The sequence below is a fragment of the Prionailurus viverrinus genome, chromosome A1 (genome assembly GCF_022837055.1).
Source record: "Prionailurus viverrinus isolate Anna chromosome A1, UM_Priviv_1.0, whole genome shotgun sequence".
Classification (NCBI taxonomy): Eukaryota; Metazoa; Chordata; class Mammalia; order Carnivora; family Felidae; genus Prionailurus; species Prionailurus viverrinus.
In genome coordinates this window covers 159165986-159179453 of record NC_062561.1, presented here as the reverse complement: position 1 = coordinate 159179453, position 13468 = coordinate 159165986, and the positions used below count along the sequence as shown (strand labels likewise).

At 38.3% G+C, this 13468-nt stretch overlaps 1 long non-coding RNA gene across 2 annotated transcripts in view; it reads right to left on the bottom strand.

The window, feature by feature from the left end:
* Window positions 1-728: 728 nt before the first annotated feature.
* Window positions 729-13468, bottom strand: part of LOC125167944 (uncharacterized) — a 50406-nt gene continuing 37666 nt past the window's right edge. For both annotated transcript variants that reach the window (XR_007153005.1, XR_007153004.1), the window contains 2 exons: window positions 8823-8930; window positions 729-835 (listed from right to left, as the gene is read on the bottom strand). This is a non-coding gene — a long non-coding RNA (uncharacterized LOC125167944). The remainder of the gene's footprint in view (window positions 836-8822; window positions 8931-13468) is intronic.

The following is a 13468-nucleotide window of genomic DNA, read 5'->3' as shown; positions in this document are numbered from 1 at the left end:
TCCTTCTTGGTCCTGGTCATAGTAGAGGCTAGGTGCAGGGAACCAGCCAGTCTGTGGACAGATTTGGGGCCCTATTCCAACTTGGATGGAGAGAAGTCTATGAAAAAAAAAAAGGCTTAAAAAGTATCTTTTCATGCATTTGGGATGAAAGGAAATCAACAGCAGAGATAGATGATGTTTTCCTTCGGGGTGACTGTAAGCTCTCATTAGGCATAGGAGCCAGAGCTTATTTATGGAATTATACTACAGTTTTGCTGTCTGGACAGCAAGTTCAACCAATTCTAATCAATCAGGTTATACAAGTTCCTATTACAATAAATTCCCATAAAATTAGTCTCTGGGTATAGAGCCTCTGGGGCATATGAAAGGCCATGTTGATCCTGAGGGATGGCAGATGTAAGGCTCATCTGACTTTACTACTCCTATCCCCCACTCCTTCCCCCATCTCTCTTTCCTGTTTTCCTTCCCCTTCCCTCCGGATGCCCACTGTGATGATTCAATACTGGTGCCAAACCACGTAACTGCTTTGATACTCACTTTACCCACTTATGGAGGGATGATGTCTACTTAGCAGGATCATAATGAGGCCTGAATAAAACAGCATATATGAATATCCTTGCATGACAGAGACACTGAATAATTATCTGGTAGGAATTAGAGAAAGAAGAAAGAAGGCAGTGGTTTAAGTGCCACCCAGTACATGGAAAGATAAATCACTCAATGGAAGGTTTATTGGGTGGGAGACAGTGAGGAGGGTGAGTCAGAGCAGACTAATGAAGAAGTGTGATGTTGGAAGGTGCAGGCTGTCACTGCTGCTGCTGCTGCTGACGTTTATCTGAAAGAGATAGAAGACAAATCTCTAGTTGGTGGTAATTAGAGGAGCTCCCTAGGCACTTTATGTGGCTGGGATGGTAACCTTCGTGTCTTGCTTGAGACCAAATCCACTTTGTATAATTATATCCTGACAGCAGGCACCCAGCTACATGTTTTTTTTTTTTTTTTTGGCAAAAAGATAATATTAAATTCATTGTACTTTCTGTAATTAGCATTTCACATAGGTGAATGAGGAAAAGATGACAGTGTGCAACCTGGTTTCCTTCTCTTTCTTTGGGCAGATGGGCAAATTTCTGGGCAGATTGTGACATTAGGAAAATCTTGAAAATGCATGAAAATTAAAAGGTGTTCTGGAAGTACTTTCATAATGCTTCCTGATATAGTCTTCATAACATGATAAATATGAGGTCATAGAGCCTAAAGTTAAAAGATGGTGCATTCCTAATTGTCATCATCTGGTTTGGACTCAATTGAGTCCTCTCCAAATTCATATGTTGAAGCCTCAACTCCTAATGTGACTGTATTTGGAAATAGTTCTTTAAGGAGGTAATTTAAGTTCAATGATATCATAAGAGTGGTACCCTGATCCAATAGGACTGGTGTCCATATAAGAAGTGGAAGAGATCTCAGAGATCTCTCTCTTCATGGGCACACATAGCGGAAAGGTGAGGACATAATGATAAGAGAGCTGTCTTGTGAGGATACAGTGACAAGGCAGCTATCTCCAAGCCAGGAAGAGAGGCCTCATCCAAAACCAACTTGCCAGCACCTTTATCTTGGCATCTAAGGGCTCTCAACACAGTGTGGTGGGCTGACTGCTTTGGGCCTCCACTCTCCAAAGCTTATTTTTGAGGCACCCCACTGTGATGCATGTGGAGCACAGAAGAAGACAGCATCATGCATCGAGTTCTATCATTTGCTTGGCTACATCTGGTTTTTACTGACACATCCACAGTGGCCACAAATAGCTTTGCAGCTTAGACCATGTTTCCTAGTGCCTCTACAGGTTTCCTACTGCTGCTGCAACAAACCACCACACACCTAGTGGCCTCAAATAACAATTTTAACTCTCACACTTTTAGAGGTCAGAAGTCCAAAATCTTTCTGACTGGGCTTAAGTCAAGATGTTGGTAGGGAGGTTTCCGCAGGGAGGCTCTGAGGAGGAAATCTGTTTCCTTGTCTTTTCCCGTTTTCATGGTCGCTCATATTCCTTGCCTCAGGGCGGCTTCCTCCATCCGCAGACCATGTCACTGCAGTCCCCGCTTCCATTGTCATGTCACCTCTTCTACTGATTCTGACCCTTCCTGCATCTTTTTTTGCAAGGGCCACTGGGATTATAATGGGCCCACCAGGATAATCCAGGATGTGCTCCACACCTCAGTAATTTGCTATCATCTGCAATTCCTTTTGCTATATAAGGTAACATGCACAGGTTCTGGGGAGTAGGACATGGACATATTTTGGGGGGCATTATTCTATCACATTGTTCTGCCTACACACCACATTCCCAGGCACAGACCTCTTATGGAGCCCATTCCCATTTGCAGTATTCTGTAGGCTCATTATTATGACACAAAGTATCTCCTTCTTGAACATCCAGGTCTTATGCCATTTTGTCCAGGAATCCTTTTCACATTTCTCCAACTCACTATGACTCCTCATATTACTTAAAATATGAGCTCCATTATTTGTCTCTTGTATGTCAGGCTAACTTTAGTTCTATTTTGTTTCACAAGTATTTGTCTTGTGACAAAAACTTACAAATTTCCTAAGTTTTGTGTATCTTCCTCTCATTCCTCTGAAATAATTTCTTTGGCTTTGTAGCTCATATTCTTATCTGGACTCACTGATGCCCATGGGGTCTGTGTCACTCCCCAACCAAGTGACTGAGCAGATCGGTGTCCCTGCTTGTTTGTACCCATTCACCCTTGGCCTTGGTTGTGGGTCAGCCTCCTGCTCTCATCCTTTCTGCGGGCTTTTTTTTGAAACTTCTTTTATGCTAATGCCCTCCAGGACTGGGCTTCTTCCCTGGGGCCTGGAGTTCTTCTGATTCCTACTTCACTAATGAGCAGGGCCTAGGTCCATGCACATAAATTCTCCAGATAAGACCTATTTGATAGGAATCTGGGGACCTAGGCCACCTCCTGGCCTTAGGACCTTCCTACCTCACCTTGAGCCATTGGGGTTGTCCATGCAGGAATTTTGCTTTTGCTATCTAGATAAACCTCCAGTTTGGTATCTGTCACAACTCTTCCAGCCCCTGTTATGTCTCAATGCACATGTCTCCTGTGAGCATGAACCATCTTTACCTTTTATCCCGTGTTTCTGTGAGTAAGCAGTCATACCTCACAAATCACTCCAAGATATAATCCCTGTGAATTTCCCACAAAGCCTACTACAGACCTAGCAGGTATTTAAAACCAGTACCAATTGATTGGAGAATTGGTTTTATTCTCCTTACTCCATATTGGCACATTCAAGGCAAATATACTTTGTTAAGGACACAATATGGAGAGAGAACTGCTTCTTTTGTCTCCCTTTTCTGGAAACATGGAAGTCAGCTGCAATTGCCATGTGACATTTATCTTTTGCGAGCCTGCTATATGGAAACAGTAGGGATACAGAGATAAAAAACAAAGTCCCTACCTTTAAGAAACTCCTAATCTAATATGGTACACAGAGAAGTAAAACAAATTATAACTGGAGTGAACCACAAATTTGCAGTCTATTGCAAAATGAAAATGTGGAGCCTCTTGTTAAAAAATATCAGGAAAAAAAGTACCATTAGCAGTGCAAAAATTTTAAACTTTTTTTCTTCCACAAGCTCTCTTGATTTGGCATACTATTTTTTAATGTGATGTTTAATATCATTCTAAGTAAAGGAAAATTAGAAACTTAAATTGTTAGCATAAATTTTGTTATCCATCTTTATATGGTGCAGTACCAGCTTTAAAAAATCCAAATATGAAAGCATTTGACTCACAGGCAGAATCACTAAAATTGCATAATTGTAGTATCTTGTTTTTACCGGGACAGTAGAAACGTTGCACAAAACTAACTCAACTATTTTCATTTCACTTCTTGATATGCATGCATTCCACCAGCCCTTGCCACCTATAGGCTACTAATGAATAAGGAAGGACTAGAATTAAAGTGACTATGACTACTCTATCTTTCCCTTTTTTGTGTGTTATAATTTTCCATGTAAGGGTTTGGCTAACATGGGGAAATAATAAGAATAGGAAAGGATGTTAGGGTTCATTCCTCATTTTTAGAACATTACTGTTCTTTAAGAACATTACTGTCTTCTTCTTGTGTTCCAGGCAAGCTCCAGTTGGAATAGAGAGCATGTTCTTTGGGGTTGTAAATGTTGCTTCCTACTTAGCAGTAGATATAACATGCTTATCTTGTACTTGTTTTCAATCTTCTGGAAATCTCATGCATTGTGGGTCTACTGGAATTCTGTGATCTTGGGGCATTGCAACTGTTTTATGTGAAGGGGGCAGTCACAAATGGCTGACACCATTACTGAAAGTATCTCTTCTGCTCAAGTGCATGCTCTGCTGTCCCAGGTGACTTGATTTGCAAAACCCAAATTCAAAGATAAAATTAAGAATTTCAAGATGGTGACAGCAGAATATTTTTTTTTATGAAATTTATTGACAAATTGGTTTCCATACAACACCCAGTGCTCATCCCAAAAGGTGCCCTACTCAATACCCATCACCCACCCTCTCCTCCCTCCCACCCCCCATCAACCCTCAGTTTGTTCTCAGTTTTTAACAGTCTCTTATGCTTTGGCTCTCTCCCATTCTAACCTCTTTTTTTTTTTCCTTCCCCTCCCCCATGGGTTCCTGTTAAGTTTCTCAGGATCCACATAAGAGTGAAACCATATGGTATCTGTCTTTCTCTGGATGGCTTATTTCACTTAGCATCACACTCTCCAGTTCCATCCACGTTGCTACAAAAGGCCATATTTCATTTTTTCTCATTGCCACGTAATATTCCATTGTGTATATAAACCACAATTTCTTTATCCATTCATCAGTTGATGGACATTTAGGCTCTTTCCATAATTTGGCTATTGTTGAGAGTGCTGTGACAGCAGAATATTAAATAAAGTGTGGGGCCCTTCAGAGCAGAGCTCTATGCAACTGTACTGGTCCTGCATCCATGAATCTGGTCCCGATGACAATACTCAGTGAGAAATTCCATGATAGAGACAACACGGGGTTCCCTGGGAATACATTACTAGAAGGGGGGAAGAGAGGACTTTCTACAGGAGCTGATACTGGAGCTGAAGCTTCAGGAATGAGAAAGGTGTCGCCAAGTCAACAAGGAAGGAAAAGAGCATGATAGCAGGAGAAACAGCAGGTGCAGACAGAGATGTTATAAAGCACTGCATGTTTGGGAAACTACAGCTGTATGATATAGTTGCAATGCAGTTGGGTCTGGAATAGCAAAGGAAGTTGACTCAAGAAGTCCTAAGGGAATGTGAATGACAAATGAAGGAATTTGCTCCGAATCCATTGGAGCAGTATAAGCAGAAAAGTGACATAAAAGGATTTGTATTCTCAAGGGGTCTCTCAGATAATTATGTGAATAATAGGTTTGAAAGAGGGAAACTAGCAAGAGAAACCAATTTGAAGCCATTGCTTTGCTACAAGAGAGAAGCTAAGACTGTGGATTCTCTAATTTTGACCTTTAAAAAATGTTCATTGAGAAAGACAGACCCATATTAAGTAATAAGAGTTAAAATATTAAGTGAAAATTTAACTAAATAACAAGCCCATGTATAACAATAACAATTGCTATAGATTTGGCTTCTCATATCAGCTTCTAAGCCACTCTCTTCAAAGCACTGGACAAATGCTTTAACAAATGTGGATAAGAGAAATGTTTTTTGTTTTTTTTTTTTTCCTAGTTTGGTCTATGTTCCATTATTATTCAGTGATTCTTCTGTTGCCATTGCCAAGGGCTTACTGCTAAACAATTCTGTTCATGTTTTAGGCTATGCTGGTTTATATTAAAGCAAAAACTAAGAAAAAGAAACCTTGCCAGCCAGGAACTATTCTTCCAACATTGCTTGGTTGTTGTATAAACTCTACTTATGTAACTTTGCAAGGAATTGGGGAACTGAAGCAAATATCCAAGCTTATTCTGACTTCCTCACTTTTGATTTGTCTGCGTTCAAGAGCTTTGATTTCCCCTTTCTATTTACTTTCTCTCTTTAATCCTTCCCATCAAAATATACCATTAAATGTAATTCATCAGAGCAGTGCATTGCTACCTTTTTTCATGTAGCAGCCCACATAGAAAATGATGATGTGGATATGGCACACTGGGGTTAATGGATAAGACCACCTGCAACTGTAGCGACTGCTCTGGGGGTTCTGGCTGAGTCAGCCTCCACCCACCTGCTCTGAGGGCTGAGGGCTTGAGTGCACCTGTGATCCATTTCCAGCACAGCGGTCTACATCCGCATACAGACCCACAAACTGTCATGATGAGGTTTTGGCCCTTCCAAGAAGCAATGTTAACTAGTTCAGTGTTTCTTAAACCTTTATATGCTTCTGCAACACCTGGGGATCTCATTGAAAATGAATATTCCGCATCAGGTCTGACATTCAGTATTTCCAACATGACCCCAGACCAATGTCAGTGTGGTTCATGGACCATACTTTGTGTAGCAAGGAACTGGGTGATTCAATAATTTACCTTGCCCTGGAAAAATTACAAAATTCTTCAAAATTAACATAATTTTTAAAAATTATAAAACTCACAAATTTCGTGACTTTTAATATGGGTTACCAGAACACCAGAAACAGTATTAAACAGCCTCTTTCAAATTCCAGGAAAAGTCTGCCATTCTTATTTGACTAAATCTATCTTGTTTCAGTTTTACACTAAATCCAATATATTAGAAGCTTCAAATTGTTGTTCTTGGTAACCCTCTAACACCTATTTTGAAGTGATTATAACTGACAGTTCCTCTTATAAGAAACACGTGCTTGGAGTACAGAGCACTACTAAATTTGGTTTTCTTGTAATCAAAGACAGACCCTTGTAAATAGAGGTGAGAGCTGATGATTTAGCAAGACTTTTGCTCTAGATGGAACATACTCAAGGAAAAGCCATAGTTATGTTAAAAGTTATTATATTCTCCTGGTACTTGAGAAGAGAAGTTATGCTATTAGAATAATTTCTTTGTAGAAGCGCCTGGGTGGCTCAGTCTGTTAGGGGTTAAGCATCCAACTTGCTTTAGGGTCAGGTCATGATCTCAGGTCATGAGATGGAGCCCCCCACCCCCCCCCCCCCCTCCACATTGAGGCTCTGTGCTGGGCCTGCTTGGGATTCATTTTCCCTCCCTCTCTGCCCCTTCTTCCCCTCAAAATGAAAAAATAAAAGAATCACTTAACCTTAAACTAAATATTTTTTTTCCTCTCAGATTGTGACTAAAACTTTTTGCTCTTGAAATTGTTACTGTTTTTTTTCCAGTTGTCAGTATTGCAGACTAAGAGACAATAGGTGTTATGTCCCACTTCTAAGTAGAAAAAAAAATTTAAAGGCAAATGTAAAAATGACTTTCACATAAAGCTGAAAGTGGTATTTAAAATAAGCTCAGTGACATTAAACTTCTTGGAAAGAGAAGGTGAATCTTCAAGATTCAAAACATTTTGAAAATAAAAATTTAAGCTTTCTATTTTTATGTATACCAGTTTTTGAATAAGAGAAACCACAGACAAGATGTGAGATTGATAATGAAACATAGCTCTATTCAGATTATGAAAATTTTGGACATGTTTACACAAATATTTATTTCTATAAGATCCAAATACTTCTATTCAAACTGTTTGAAAATCTTATGTTCAGTAAGATTTTAGTCTAATTCTTGTAACATAAACATCAATGAGACATTTGAATGTAAAGTGATTGGTAGGGAGTGAATTTGGAATTATTTAGAAATCTACTATCTTTAAAGTAGTGTAAATGAAATCATTCTTTTCTGAATGAAAATGACATTGGAAGAAAGGGTGATTGCAGTAATAAGCTTGAAAATCTGGGAAAGTTGTCTAACTTTATAACCCAGGGAAGAAAACAAGATATGTGGAAAGACAAATTCATGATTCTGGAGGCCTAAAAAATTAGTAGGCATTGGAAGGAAATAAATTATGACATGAACTGCAGAATTCCATTAATAATTTATGGAGGTCTCTTTTCCAAGCAGAGTTTAAAAAGGTGGGCAGGGATTCTCTATATGGAGTCAATAGTTGATTAATTTCATATCAATACTTTCTTTGAAGATTGCATAGAGAAATCATGGAGCAAAATGCTTTGACTATGGATGAGTAGTTTTATGGCCAATAAATTGTAGTACATGATGTTTTACATTAGAGAAAAGGGCAATCAGATTTCATGCTTCAGAGTGTAAATTGATTACTCTCTTGGGATCAGAACATATATCATTTTTCTGGCTATCTTACTGTAATTTCATCCAGCTGGTTAAAAGCACCTTTTTTTTCTTCTTATCAGCATCAAAAGGATTAGACTTAGACCATGATAGTTAACAAATGACAAAGCCTGGTGAACTGATATCTTATTTTTTTGAAGGAAATATGAATTTAGCATGGGTTATCACATCTACTTTAATTGTATAGATTTTGGTTAATGAAAGAAACAACAATACCCAGAAGTTATTATTCCCTCTGAAGTGATTACAGTTCAGGTAATAGCACCTAAATGGAGGCTGGATCACGGAACAAGTCTGAACAGCTAGAGTTCCAATAAGGAAAAACAACAGCTGAGCAACACCTATGGCAGGCACAGTGCAAGGCATTTCGTATCTATGATCTCATACGAATGATTATCTGTAATAAAGACTATTTTTCATAAAAATAGCTCATCTGAAACAGCTAAGCAGAGCTTCCAGAAATATTCCTTATTTCAATATTATACACAATTAGAACAAAAATGAAGAATGCTCTCACCTTAGTAGTATTGGGAATTTATCGTCAATGTTTCTCAATCAGCTATTTTCTCCTGACTTGAACATAATTTTTTCTTGAAGTTAAATCTCTTGGACTATGTACACAGAGCTGAAATTGAAGTTGTAATTTATTATGATTATGTTCAAAATTCTTATTTGTTACCCATTTTCTATCCATATTTCTGCTTAAGACACAAATGCCTTTTAGAAATAGAAGAAACCAACATTTTCTTTCTGGGTCCCAACAATTCTTTCCTCACAAAGATGACACTCAGAATATTAATCTACTTACATGAGTAGCAACCAATCAAAAAATAATATTTCTTATTGTTTTCTTCCCTCTATACTTAGCAGAATGACTATCCTTTCGCTAAGTCTTTATCTGTTTTCTCCAGTGAATCACTTTTAATCCTAGCCCTTTACCTGTTGGACAATGAATAATGAATGCATTATTATGATATATGGGATTTGCAAACTCTAGGCACCAGCTATAGACCCTTCTGAGCTCCAGGAGTCAAAACCTCTGGCAGCTGTAATGGGTTACTGTTAAGCACAGGTCAATTTTGCTTTTCATACCTATTTTATATACCTTTCTAGCTGATGTGGTGAACTGAGAATGAGAGTCTTATTTTCTGAAGACAAAACTCTATTGCTTAAATAACCAGAGCACTTCTAGAAACAAATAAGACTCTATGTTCAGTAATAGCTGAATAATCTTCATGAGGTAGAAAGATCACAGGCTTAAACTCTAACCTAAAGTCTAAGCTTGACGGAAGTTTCATCACCTCGGTAATCGTGAGCATGTTACGTGGTCTAATGTAGTTCTATTGCCTCATCCGTAATACGGAGATAACGCTTCAGGGTGTTCTCTTGTGGTTTACATGGCATAACTTATAGACAGTGTTTAACGGAGTCACTGGCTAATACCTAGTAGGTGTCTGATGAATAGTAATATTGTTACTCCTCTTCTCCACCTTTTCTGAATTAATCCCTGATTAACTCTAGTCAGTACGTAATTTTTTTTTTTCTCAACGTTTTTATTTATTTTTGGGACAGAGAGAGACAGAGCATGAACGGGGGAGGGGCAGAGAGAGAGGGAGACACAGAATCGGAAACAGGCTCCAGGCTCTGAGCCATCAGCCCAGAGCCTGACGCGGGGCTCGAACTCACGGACCGCGAGATCGTGACCTGGCTGAAGTCGGACGCTTAACCGACTGCGCCACCCAGGCGCCCCTAGTCAGTACGTAATTTATACTGGAATTACTACTATGGATTTGCAGTCCTTTGTCCTTTACTTTGGTCCTAGTTGCAGGGTCAGAGCTATCACTGACATGGCTGTCTTTAGGAAATGGTTGCTTTTATAAATTATAGTCTTCTTTCAAGTGGTCACTAGATTCCCAATTTCTCAGATAAGCTGCCTTCCTCACCACACTGTTAGTGCATCAAGATCTTGTGTGTTTCCCCTAAGTACCTGGATTCTAATTGACATTGAACTCCCAGGTTAGGAAATGTGACTTTCTCTTCTACACTGTGGATAACTGTTTCTTGTTTAATCAGAGCACATTTTTGACTTATATTATAATAATTAAAAAATGTTTAATGTTTATTTTTTAATAACATTAAAAAATATGTTATTTTTAACATATAAATAGAAAGAGAGAGAGCGCACACGAGCAGGGAAGGGGCAGAGAGAGAGAGAGAGAGAAACACAGAATTTGAGGCAGGCCCCAGGCTCTGAGCTGACAGCATAGATCCCAGCCCAACATGGGGCTCAAACTCATAGACTGTGAGATCATGACTTGAGCTGAAGTCCGACACTTAACCAACTGAGTCACCCAGATGCCCCTTATAATAATTCTTGTCAGCCACTCAATTTAAAAGTCCCCTGCCATTGTTATATTATGGTATGACACAACCCATTGAAAATATTATTTTCTTAGACCTTAAAAAAGCCATTTAAAGAAAAAAAAAATTAAACCAGACATAAAAAATCATTTCCAGACACAGGGAAAAACAAAAGGTACTTCTCAAGAAGTTATGGGCCTGCCTTCTTATTGGCATTTACAGGGTTAGTGGTATTACCACCTGGTAGCTGTGTGAACTTGGGCAAGAAAATTAACCTCATAGTGCCACAAATTTCTCATCTGTCAAATGGGATAATAAAAGTGTCTACAGGGAGCTAGTGAGATATATCTGTTAAAACTGGGGTGATTTTGTTTTGTTTTCCTAACTGATCTCTCTTTGTAAAATCCTTTCCTCTTCTGCTATGCACAGTGTAGGCATTGCCAATGGTCTTACATGTTTACACAAAATAAATATTAGAGGAGTGAATGAATGTCAAGTGCTATCAGAATTCCATATCTACCAAAAATAATGAAGAGAAAAAAAAAATCAGCCACCCATTTAACTTTCACAGCTCTGTCTTGCAGCTATGAAAGAAGGCATACCATAGAAGAAAGGGTACCAGATTTGGATTAAAAATGGTAGACCTAGAATTTGAAACTAGGCAGTCAAACTCTGAATCCTGTGCTAGAAAGTTTCCAAGCTTATTTAATTTCTGAAAACTTGTTTGCAACAGAAGAAGAATTGAGTGTTATAAGAACTCTCTCCCTTGAATAGAAACTATCATTCAAGTCATCACATTAACCCTTATCACCAGCATTCAACTCAACTCTAGTCAGTTCCCAGTACTCACTTGCTCTCTCCACAAAATGACAAAAAAAAAAAATTAAAAAAATGAGGGAAGATGAGCCTGAGATTCTGAAAAGATAAAAATAAATTAAAATGTTTTAAAGTAGAATAAAGAGTTTTGTGTTTAAGGTGGGAAGTTTGAAAGGAGGTGAGGACCAGTTAAAGATTTGAGAAATACAGTAAAACCTTGGTTTGTGAGCATAATTTGTTCTGGAAATGTGCTTTGTCATTCAAAGCGCTTGTATATCAAGCGAATTTCCCCATAATAAATAATGGAAACTCAGATGAGTCATTCCACAACCCCAAAATATTCACATAAAAATGATTAGAATACTGTAATATAAGACAAAATAATAAAGAAAATTAAAAATATAAGAAAAATAAACAGATTAACCTGCACTTACCTTTGAAAACCTTTGTGGTTGGTGTGAGGGAGATGAGAGAGAGGTCATTGTGTAGGACAACTTTCATTATCACTATTGGAATTCACTGCTATCTATTGGCTCAAGGGAATCTTTTTCTGAATGGAGGCCATTTTATATGCTCTCATGGATGTTGACTACAATACAGTATTAATAAACTCTTGTCATATACTGTATTTAATGTAACTGGCAGTAAGGCATCAGAAGAAAGGGTCTATATCTGCAGGCAGCCTGACCTGGAATAAAGCAAAGAATTCCTAAGCTTACTTTTGTATGGAAAAGCAAAGGACTGTCCATAGGTGCTTTGAAGTGACAAAAAATACATAAGTGCCTGTTCTGGGCACCTGCAAGTCTGAAAAATCACTGATGGTTGCCAAACACTATGGCCTGAGACCGAGCATCCAAGCATAGGAGATGATCACCCACAGTCCCTCAGTAAGAGAGAGAGAGAAAACCATTGGCTCGGTTGTGATCATGTGACATTCGGCATCATGTACAATTCATATTGCAAGACATTAGTCAATTATCAAGTTAAAATTTATTAGAAATATTTTCTTGTCTTGTGGAAAACTCACAGAACAAGTTACTCACAATCCAAGGTTTTACTATATATGAATGAGCCATTCTAATAGTAATTTCTCAGGCTTTACCACTCTACATTTACTTTTCTATCTTCGTTAACTTGTGATCTGAGGCAGTGACTATTTTCCAATTGAAATATTATATTGCACTGTAAGACAAGCAAAAATATTTTTATACAAACCTATACACTGACATTTGTAATATTTACTTATTAAACAGACAATGATAATGTACATTAATATTTTGGTGGTTTCCAGTGTGTTAAAATTTTGGCATATATCATATTTTAATATGTTTTCTAGTTCAGTTTTTAATTACAATTTTAAAAATAACTATTTAAACATATTTTAAGCACTTGTAACAAGTGCTTGCTGGGCCCCAGAAGCACCTCTGAGGAAGTGTCACAGTTTGCAAACCACTGATGTAGGGAAATGCAGGCATCCAGCCGCTCACCCCCATCCCAGTACATAATAAGATGCTGTTCTCCCGTCCCTAAGTGCATTTATGCTGGTCCACGCTCCTGGCAAAGAAGCAGGCATCAGGCTCCATTGATTTTAGACACACAGAGAGTCACTTATCCATATGCTCAGGGTGTCTGACGCTGTGTTCTTGCCCAGTCACATATTAGTCACTTTCCGTTAGTGACTATGAATATAAAGGAGGAATTTTCTGAAATATGGATCTTGTTTCAATAACTAGGGATAGAGAACCCAATAACCATTTTTTCTTAATTTATTATGTATTCAAACAGATAACTTCAGTTGCTGGCCTCTATACATGCGAATGAAATACTCCACATCTTAAACCAGCTGCCAAAGTCCCAATTGTAAGCTGAGGAAAGCAGATAAAAATAGGATAGGAAACTTGCCTCCCTTCCTCTTCTTCCTTTCTTTTATTGAGGTTCACTGTACCCAATTTATAGAATCACAGAGTTTTAGAGTCAGAAGGAAAC